The following is a 9,196-nucleotide window of genomic DNA, read 5'->3' on the forward strand; positions in this document are numbered from 1 at the left end:
GTGTCAGCAGCAGAGCTGAGATGGGGGCCCTGAGAATCTGGCTCCAGAGCCCACATGCCGTCCTGTTAGATCATGTCGCCCTGGGCAGGCGAGGGGCAGAAGCGCTGAGCCCGAAGCACTGGGGAGTCTCGAGACCACTTGGCTCGACCCCTACAGCCCACAGAGGGCAGAGCTCTTATTTCAGGACCCCCTCTGCCCACCACCCACATACCTGTGTGCAGAGAAACACACACACAGAAAAACAGTCACACACATGCACACTCAGACTTGGACACAAGCCCCCAGCCCCTGGGACCGCCTGCAGGAAACCCTCAGCTGCCCAAGCCTTTTTCACTTCAGCTTTTTCCTAAATTTGCTTTGAGGAAGTTGCTGGCCTCTTGGAGTTCTCTCTCTCACGCGCTCCAGACCACATCCCTTTCCACGCACTCCCAACTTCTCTGGAAACCTGGAGAACAGGAGAGGGGACTACAAACAGTAAAAATGATGAGTAAGCCCATTCTGCAGATGGTAGTGGAACCGTGGAGCTTAGTTTGGGACCTGAACCTGCAGTCTTTGTACTGAGACCACATTCTTGGAGTCAGGACTTCATGAAGCTCAGGTTCTCGATGTCTCGTCACAGAAAGAGTTCAATAAGATACAAACTGATAGGTAAGAAGCAGATTTATCTGAGCACCACCAGGGCATGGGGGTTGTCAGTTTTTATAGGGGAGGGTAAACTCATGGGCTGATGAGTGGGAGGAGTATTCCAGCTGTTTGGGGGAAAGGGGTGGGGAATTTCCAGGAATCGGGTCGCGCTCACTTTTTGACCTTTATGGTCGGCCTTGGGACTGTCATGGTGCCTGTGGGCGTGTATTTGGCTTGCTGATGTGTTATAATGAGCGTGTTCTGAGGCTCAAGGTCTAGCGGAAGTTGGCTCATCTGCCATCTCGAACATATTTGGTTCTACTCCGTTTATGTTGTGTCCTCGGGCTATGTCATTCTTTTAAAGGTTGTGCCCTGCCCCTTTCTCTCTGGTTTCAGTATCAGGGGACAGGCTGCAGAAGAGAGAAAGGTGTGGAGGGGGGACCAGGTCAAGAGTACTGGGGAAGCAGGTTCCAGCAGCAGTAAATAGGGTGATGTCTGCAGTGAGAAAGTAGCATCTCTCCCTGGGTCAAGAAGATCCCCTCTGGCCACGCACTCCAATAGTCTTGCCTGGAGAATTCCAAAGACAGACCACGGGGTTGCAAAGAGTCGGACACGACTGAGCAACGAACACACTGCAGACTTCTAGGGAGAGGCCTTCTAGGAAGAGGACAGAGCCAGTGCAGAGGTCCTGGGGCAGGAGTGAGCCTGCCATGTTAGAGGAACGGAGAGGTCAGTGTGGCCGTGGATGAGCATGAGTGTGGGCAGAGTGAGAGAGGTGAGGTCGGGGTGGTAGGGTGTCTAAGGTGGCCCAGGCTTCTCCTCTAGTGACTGGGCACTGATGGGAACCATGCAGGGTTCTGAGCAGAGGAACGATGCCATGTGTGTGCATGCGTGTGTGTTAAAATACAAGTAAGGTGAAATATACCACCTTAACCCTTTTTAAGTGCACAGTTCAGTGATATGAAATATATTCATGGGACTCCCCTGGTGGTCCAGCGGCTAAGACTCCTCGCTTCCAATGCAGGAGGCCAGGTTTCGATCCCTGGTCAGGGAACTAGATCCCACGTGCCTCAGCTAAAACCCAGTGCGGCTGAAGACATAAATCAATAAATACTGATATACATTCACCCGGTTGGCAGCCACCACCCATCCCTGTCACTCTTTTCATCTTGTAAAACTGAAGCTCCATATGGAGGGAGGTGACCTGACTTGAGTTCTAACAAGGTCACTCCAGCTGCTGGGTGGACCCTCCACAAGGACATCCAGACAGAAGCAGGAAAATCAGACAGAAGGCAAGAGGCAGGAGCCCTGGGTTCCCCCGGGGCCCAGCTTCCCTGACTACCTGGATGACCTTGGAGAAACCATTTCGTTCATTCTTAAGCTTGTTTATTCATGCCTTCGGTCAGTTGGTCTTTCAAGAAGTATCTGTTGAACACCTGCTATGTATCCTGTGCTGTGTACAGAGGGCACAGAACGAGCAGAACAGACTGGCCTCTGACCCGGGGTGGTGCCATGTGGCCGGGAAGACAGACATGGAGCAAAGAGCAGCAAAAGTAATGGAGTGAGAATGCTGGTGCGGATGGTGCAGGGGAAGCAGAGAGAGCGTCAGGGGAAAACGTTCTGCCAGGGGGAACAGCCTGGCAGAAGCTCTGAGGGGTGGGCCTCCTGCTTCTGTGAAAAACTTCCTCTCCCTTCCCTCCTCTAGATAAAAGGGAACAGAGGAACCCCAGTGGTCAAGCCTGGATTCCTAGTCTGTGAACTGGCTGTCCTCTCTGTGCCGGCTGCCCCTCTAGATGTGACGAGTAACTGAGCCAATGCAGGGAATTCCCTGGGGCTCCAGTGGTTAAGAATCCACCTTCCAAGGCAGGGGACTCGGGTTCAGTCCTGGTGGTGGAGCTAAAAATCCCACATGCCACAGGGCAGCTAAGCCCGTGCCCTGCAATTACTGAGCCCACATGCCACAACTAGAGAGAAGCCCGCACACCACAGTGCAGATCCCGGACCCCGACTAAAACAAAAACATAAATAAATATTTTTTAAAAAAGAGAGAGAGGGGACTTCCCTGGTGGCCCCATGGTTAGGAATCTGCCTTCCAGTGCAGGGGGCAGAGGTTTGATCCCTGGTTGGGGAACTAAGATCCCACATGCTGCAGGGCAACTAAAGCCCTAGAGAAGCCTGTGCCTCACCAAAAATAAAAAATAAAATATGAGACAGCCAATGTGTGGCAAGCTCCAGATACACAGATACACAAGGCCACGAGGCCCCACTCCCACCCACTCCAACCTGGTCTGCAGAAGTGGGCTCCCTGCGATGAGGTGCAACGACAGTCTCAGGGGAGACCTCCCACCAGCCACCCCCAAATCTCTCTCGACTTGCTTCCTGCTGTGCCTGAAATCCCTGTTACAAACTCATTCCTTTGCACTGTGCTTTCCTACCCTTCCAGAACCACACATTCCTATTCAGGTTAGCCCTGGCCGGGTGTTGCTCAGCTTTCAGAGTTCAACTCAAGCCTCCTCCTTTCAGAAAGCCTTCCCTGACTATTGCTGCTCGTGGAATCTCTCTTTCCCTCCCTTTTTCTCACTCTCTGTTTCCTTGCTCTGTGATGGCCTTTGGCTTTCACTGTCTCAGCCTTGGAGCTAAAAGGGTCCTGAGAAATCCAACCCAGGCTGCCTTGAGCCCCCATTCTTTCAGATGAGGAAACTGAGGCCCAGATACTGAGTTCTTGTGGCAAATGGTTTGGTCATCTGTGGAACAGAAGTAAAATACTGCCTCCTTGGGGCTCTGTCCACACATTCAGTATTTACTGATAGGGAGTGTGGATTGGACATGGAGTGAAGACTCAGGTCAGCGGCGTGTCCCACACAGGACCCGCTGAATCCTCACTGCGGTCTTCGGGGTCTGTCACAGTGCTGGAAGGGGCTGAGCTGGGATCCAGCCTGACTCACCTTGTGAGGTCATCACAGCACAGCCAGAAGGCCTGGGCAGGATGACTCTGGTGGTCCCACAAGACCAGGGCACACCAGCCTGCGATGAGCTGGAAGGTTGACTGGGGCTAAATGGTGATGCATTTTGAATGCCACACCAAGGTGCCTGATGCACTGCTGTTGTTCAGTCGCTGTCGTGTCCAGCTCTTTGCAACCCCATGGACTGCAAAACTCCAGGCTTCCATGTCCTTCACCATCTGCTGGAGTTTTTCAAACTCATGTCTATCAAGCCAGTGATGCCATCCAACCATCTCATCCTCTGTCACTGCCGTCTCCTCCTGCCCTTAATCTTCCTCAGCATCAGGGTCTCTTACAGTGAGTCAGCTCTTCGCCTCAGGTGGCCAAAGTATTGGAGCTTCAGTTTCCGCATCTGTCCTTCCAATGAATATTCCGGGCTGATTTCCTTTAGGTTGACAGGTTTGATCTCCTTGCAGTCCAAGGGGCTCTCAAGAGTCTTCTCCAGCACCATAGTTCAAAACCATCAATTCTTCGGTGCTCAGCCGGATGCACAGGATGTGCTTAATACATGTTTTTGCTGTATGCACAAAGAAATGTGTTGCAGAGTCATGGAAAGCTCTGGAGCAGGGTAGGGCCCTGCCTTTGATGGCACACATCTTGGAGCGCTCAGGTGAGCAGCTGACCCGAGGAAACAAGAAGGCATGCTGTCTCCATGGGCCTTCGTGTCGCCGTGCTGGTGTGTTCAGTCAGATGGAACCAGGTGACTGTGTCAGGGTGGAGGTGTGCTTGTGTGCACTGGGGCGTGAATGGGCTGCTGTGTTCCAGGGAGCTGCTGCCCCCTTCTGCTCAGGCTCCCCACATAGAAAATGGGGGTGATAAAAATGCTCCCCTCCTGTCAGCCTGGGGGGCAGGGGGGCAGGGACTTCGAGAATGGACAAGTCACATCCCTGCCCGGCCTAGTGCCTGGATGGTGGGGAGCCTTCACATTAGGACCACGGCCTGGGTCCCTGTGTGATGCCCCAGGCTGGGTGACGAGGCTCTGGGGAGCAGCTGCTGTGGGGTGGGGGCCTGCTTGGAGGAGCCCCTGGCGGGGGACGAGGTAGTGGCCAGGGAGATGGGGAAGTTGGCCGGTCAGCTATCTTTAGCGCCTTCTCTCACAGCCCTTTTCCTCTGCCTGGCTGCGAGGGGCTGGGGCGGGGAACGGCGGGAAGAGGTCACTTCTCCATAGTCACATGAAGCCTGGTGACCCGGAGGCCAGCTGTGGGGCTCAGGCAAGAGGAGGGGGCCGACTGTGGTACCTGGCACCCCCGCCAGTGTGCTGGCCGCCCTGAGGGCAGCACCTCCTGGTGCCCCCCCACCCTGCCACCTCTCAAGCAAGCAGAGGCCGGAGCGTGTGTCTACGAGGGGGGTTTGGTGCCGCGGGAGCTGCTGGGATGTGGCATCCTCTCTCGCTCCTCACCGGGAGCCTCCAGGCCCCCAGTTGATGAGGGCAATGCAGCGCAATGGTTAGCACCAACCTCCTGGCGCCTGGACTTGGCTCTCTGCTTCAGCACTGCTGAGAGTCCGATCGAGTGAGGGGTTCTGACTTAGTCTCCCAGGTCTCAACGTCCTCACTGTGATAACAGGAGTGATGCCAGGAACCTCGTCACACCGCTCAGAGGACTGTCATGATCACCCAGGGAGATAGCATCTAAGATGTCAGGCAGAGAACATTCTAACTCTCTGACCTGGGAAGAGTCTCTGAATCTCTCTGGGCCTCCATTTTCCCCATCTGTGAAATGGGACTAGTGGTTGCAAGGATTAAATAAAGTAGCTTTGAAAGGGTCTAACATAAGGTTTGGCACATAGCAGGTACTCAACAAATAAGCCTCCTTGGGCACTTTCCTGGCAATCCAGTGGTTAGGACTGCATGCCCCCCACTGCAGGGGGCAGGGGTTCTATCCCTGGTCAGGGAACTAAGATCTTGCATGCTACATGGCAATGCCAAAACAAACAAACAAAAACCAAATAAGCACCAACTCCTTCTTCTTTGAGCCAAAATATGCTTTGCAGGTCCTAATACCATAGGATTAGGGTGAAGAGATGCTTGGGTTCAAATCCTACCCCATCAGTTATACACTGTGTGCCCTCGGGCAAGTTGCACACTCTCTCTGAGCCTCAGTTTATTTATAAAATGGGGTAATAATAGGAGCTGCCTCAAGGGGTGATCCTGAGTATTGTTCAGTTCAGTTAAGTCGTTCAGCCGTGTATGACTTTTTGCGACCCCATGGACTGCAGCACACCAGGCTTCCCTGTCCACCACCAACTCCCAGAGCTTGCTCAAACTTATGTCCATCGAGTCAGTGATGCCATCCAACCATCTCATCTTCTGTCACCTCCTTCTCCCACCTCCAATCTTTCCCAGCATCAGGGTCTTTTCCAAGGAGTCAATTCTTTGCATCAGGTGGCCAAAGTATTGGAGTTTCAGCTTCAGCATCAGTCCTTCCAATGAACATTCAGGACTGATTTCCTTTAGGATTGACTGGTATGACCTCCTTGCTGTCCAAGCGGCTTGCAAAAATCTCCAACCCCACACTTCATAAGCATCAGTTCTTCGGCGCTCAGCCCTTCTTTATAGTCCAACTCTCACAGCCATACATGACTACTGGAAAAACCATAGCTTTGACTAGACAGACCTTTGTCCATAAAGTAATGTCTCTGCTTTTTAATATGCTGTCTAGGTTGGTCATAGCTTTTCTTCCAAGGAGCAAGCGTCTTTTAATTTCATGGCTGCAGTCAACATCTGCAGCGATTTTGGAGCCCAAAAAATAAAGTTTGTCACTATTTCCATTGTTTCCCCATCTATTTGCCATGAAGTGATGGGATCGGATGCCACAATCTTCATTTTTTGAATTTTGAGTTTTAAGCCAGCTTTTTCACTCTTCTCTTTCACTTCCATCAAGAGGCTCTTTAGTACCTCTTCACCTTCTGCCATAAGGGTGATGTCATCTGTGTATCTGAGGTTACTGATATTTCTCCCAGCAATCTTGATTCCAGCTTGTGCTTCATCCAGTCTGGCATTTCGCATGATGTATTCTTCATATAAGTTAAATAAGCAAGGTGACAATATACAGCCTTGACATAATCCTTTCCCAGTTTGGAACCAGTCTATTGTTCCATGTTCGGTTCTAACTTTTACTCCTTGATCTGCATACAGATTTCTCAGGAGACAGGTAAGGTGGTCTGATATTCCCATCTCTTTAAGAATTTTCCACAGTTTACTGTGATCCACACCATCAAAGGCTTTAGTGTAGTCAGTGAAGCAGAAGTAGATGTTTTCTTGGAACCCTCTTGCTTTTTCTTTGATCCAGTGGATGTTGGCAATTTTATCTTTGGTTCCTCTGCCTTTTCTAAATCCAGCTTGAACATCTGGAAGTCCTCGGTTCACGTACTTTTGAAGCCTAACTTGGAGAATTTTGAGCATTACTTTGCTAGCATGTGAGATGAGTGCAATTGTGAGGTAATTTGAACATTCTTTGGCATTGCCTTTCTTCGGGATTGGAATGAAAACTGACCTTTTCCAGGCCTGCAGCCACTGCTGAGTTTCCCAAATTTGCTGGTATATTGAGTGCAGCACTTCCACAGCATCATCTTTCAGGATTTGAAATAGCCCAGCTGGAATTCCACCTCCTTTAGCTCTGTTAATAGTGATGCTTCCTAAGGCACACTTGACTTCACACTCCAGGATGTCTGGCTTTAGGTGAGTGATCACACCATTGTGGTTATTTGGGTCATGAAGATTTTTTCTGTACAGTTCTTCTGTATATTCTTGCCACCTCTTCTTAATATCTTCTGCTTCTGTTAGGTCCATACCATTTCTGTCCTTTATTGAACCCATCTTTGCATGAAATGTTCCCTTGGTATCTCTAATTTTCTTGAAGAGATCTCTAGTCTTGCCCATTTCTATTGTTTTCCTCTGTTTCTTTGCATTGATCACCTAGGAAGGCTTTCTTAGCTCTCCTTTGGAACTCTGCATTCAGATGAATGTATCTTTCCTTTTCTCCTTTGCCTGAGTATTGAGTTTATATATATGAAGGATATAGGACAGTGCCCGATAGGTATAAATTATTCATAGTTACTACCACCTCTAACCCAGGCACCACCCTCTGGAGGCCTTCAAAGTCAACGTGAGTGCTGGTTATCAAGGGCAAGGAGCTGGTGAAGTTGGGCCCTGGGCAGCATTGTGGATCCAGAGGGCTGATGGGTGCCACGGGCAGTCATTCAACATTTAACAGTTCTGATGTTAATAGGGGCTTCTCTGGTAGCTCAGTGGTAAATAATCCACATGCCAATGCAGGAGATGTGAGTTCAACCCCTGGGTCAGGAAGATCCCTGGAGAAGGAAATGGCAACCTACTCAAGTATTCTTGCCTGGGAAATCCCATGGATAGAGAAGCCTGCCGGCAACAGTTCATGGGGTCACAGAAGAGTCAGACACAACTTAGCGGCTGAACAACAATGTGTTAATACGGCCTGGAAGTGTCCTGGATGCCACCTCCCTCATTCCTGGGCTCGTAGATGTTAACCCTCTCTCCTCGCAGGGGTCCAGCTCAGGCTTTGGAGCCTCTGCTGGAAGGACAGGAAGAGCTCTTGGGGGTTCCTGGGAGCAGCCAGGAGACCGGATTCCGGAAGGCATAGGAAGCTGGAGGGGACAGCAGGCTCTGAGTGCCAGCCTAGCAGCAGGATGTCGTAAGGAGGGCGGGGGACCCACAGAAGCTTCAGACAAGCCGCTGCGTGCAGAGAGCCGATGGGAGAAGGGTGAGGTCGCTGGAAGCCAAGGCCAGGCACCCACGGGGCAGGGGCAGGGCTGGGGGTGATGGGGGATGAGGACTGAGGGACAAGGATTGGGGAAGAGCACCTCCACCCCAAGCCCGTCTCCAGGTGAGCTCCACGAAGTCGCTGGCTCTGCCTTTTAAGGCGATGGTGGCTTCTGCCATCTCCATGTTCTCACTTGCTCAGAAATTTCCAGCAAGTATTTTCTTTATTCTTTTTTTCAGGAGGAATGGAATGAGGCTCCTTGTTTTGTCACCGCAGGATTCCAGAGAGGCCTGTATGGGGTTCTGGTGACAGGAAGCACAGACCTCCGGGGGCACTTGGAGACCGCTCTCCGTGACACGCTCAGACACGGATCTCAGGAGGCCCGGACTGCTGTTCCGCCCACTGCGGGTCCACGGAAAGGCCTGGGGACCCCCATATGGGACACCCAGATGAACCCAAGCATTGATGAGTCCCAGAGATGCAGGGAACGTTTATTGAGCATCTACTATATGCTCACTCACTCTCCAGACTTCCCCTGGAGAGTTGCTTCCTTTGAGAGCTCAGATCTGAGCCCCAAAGCCTCGTTCCCACCTCAGGGCCTATGTGCCCACTGGTCTCTTTGAGTGGGGCATGTTCAGCCCTTAGAGCTCCACGAGGTTGGATCCGATATACCCTCAGGTTTCAGAAAGGCCTCCCCTGCCCCATCTCTCTCGATCCCTGTTTTATTTCTTTACAGCATTTAGCACTTCTTTTTTAAAAATTAATTTATTTAATTGAAGGCTAATTACTTTATAATATTGTTGTGATTTTTGCCATACATTGACATGAATCAGC

The 9,196-nt window shown here is 51.3% G+C and overlaps 1 long non-coding RNA gene across 1 annotated transcript; it reads left to right on the forward strand.

Moving 5' to 3' along the window:
* The first annotated feature begins 315 nt into the window (after positions 1–315).
* Positions 316–9,146, forward strand: LOC139183251 (uncharacterized). Its single transcript, XR_011566849.1, has 2 exons — positions 316–648; positions 8,602–9,146. It is a non-coding gene; the product is annotated as an uncharacterized lncRNA (long non-coding RNA).
* The last annotated feature ends 50 nt before the right edge of the window (positions 9,147–9,196 follow it).

The sequence above is a fragment of the Bos indicus genome, chromosome 5 (assembly GCF_029378745.1).
Source record: "Bos indicus isolate NIAB-ARS_2022 breed Sahiwal x Tharparkar chromosome 5, NIAB-ARS_B.indTharparkar_mat_pri_1.0, whole genome shotgun sequence".
NCBI lineage: Eukaryota > Metazoa > Chordata > Mammalia > Artiodactyla > Bovidae > Bos > Bos indicus.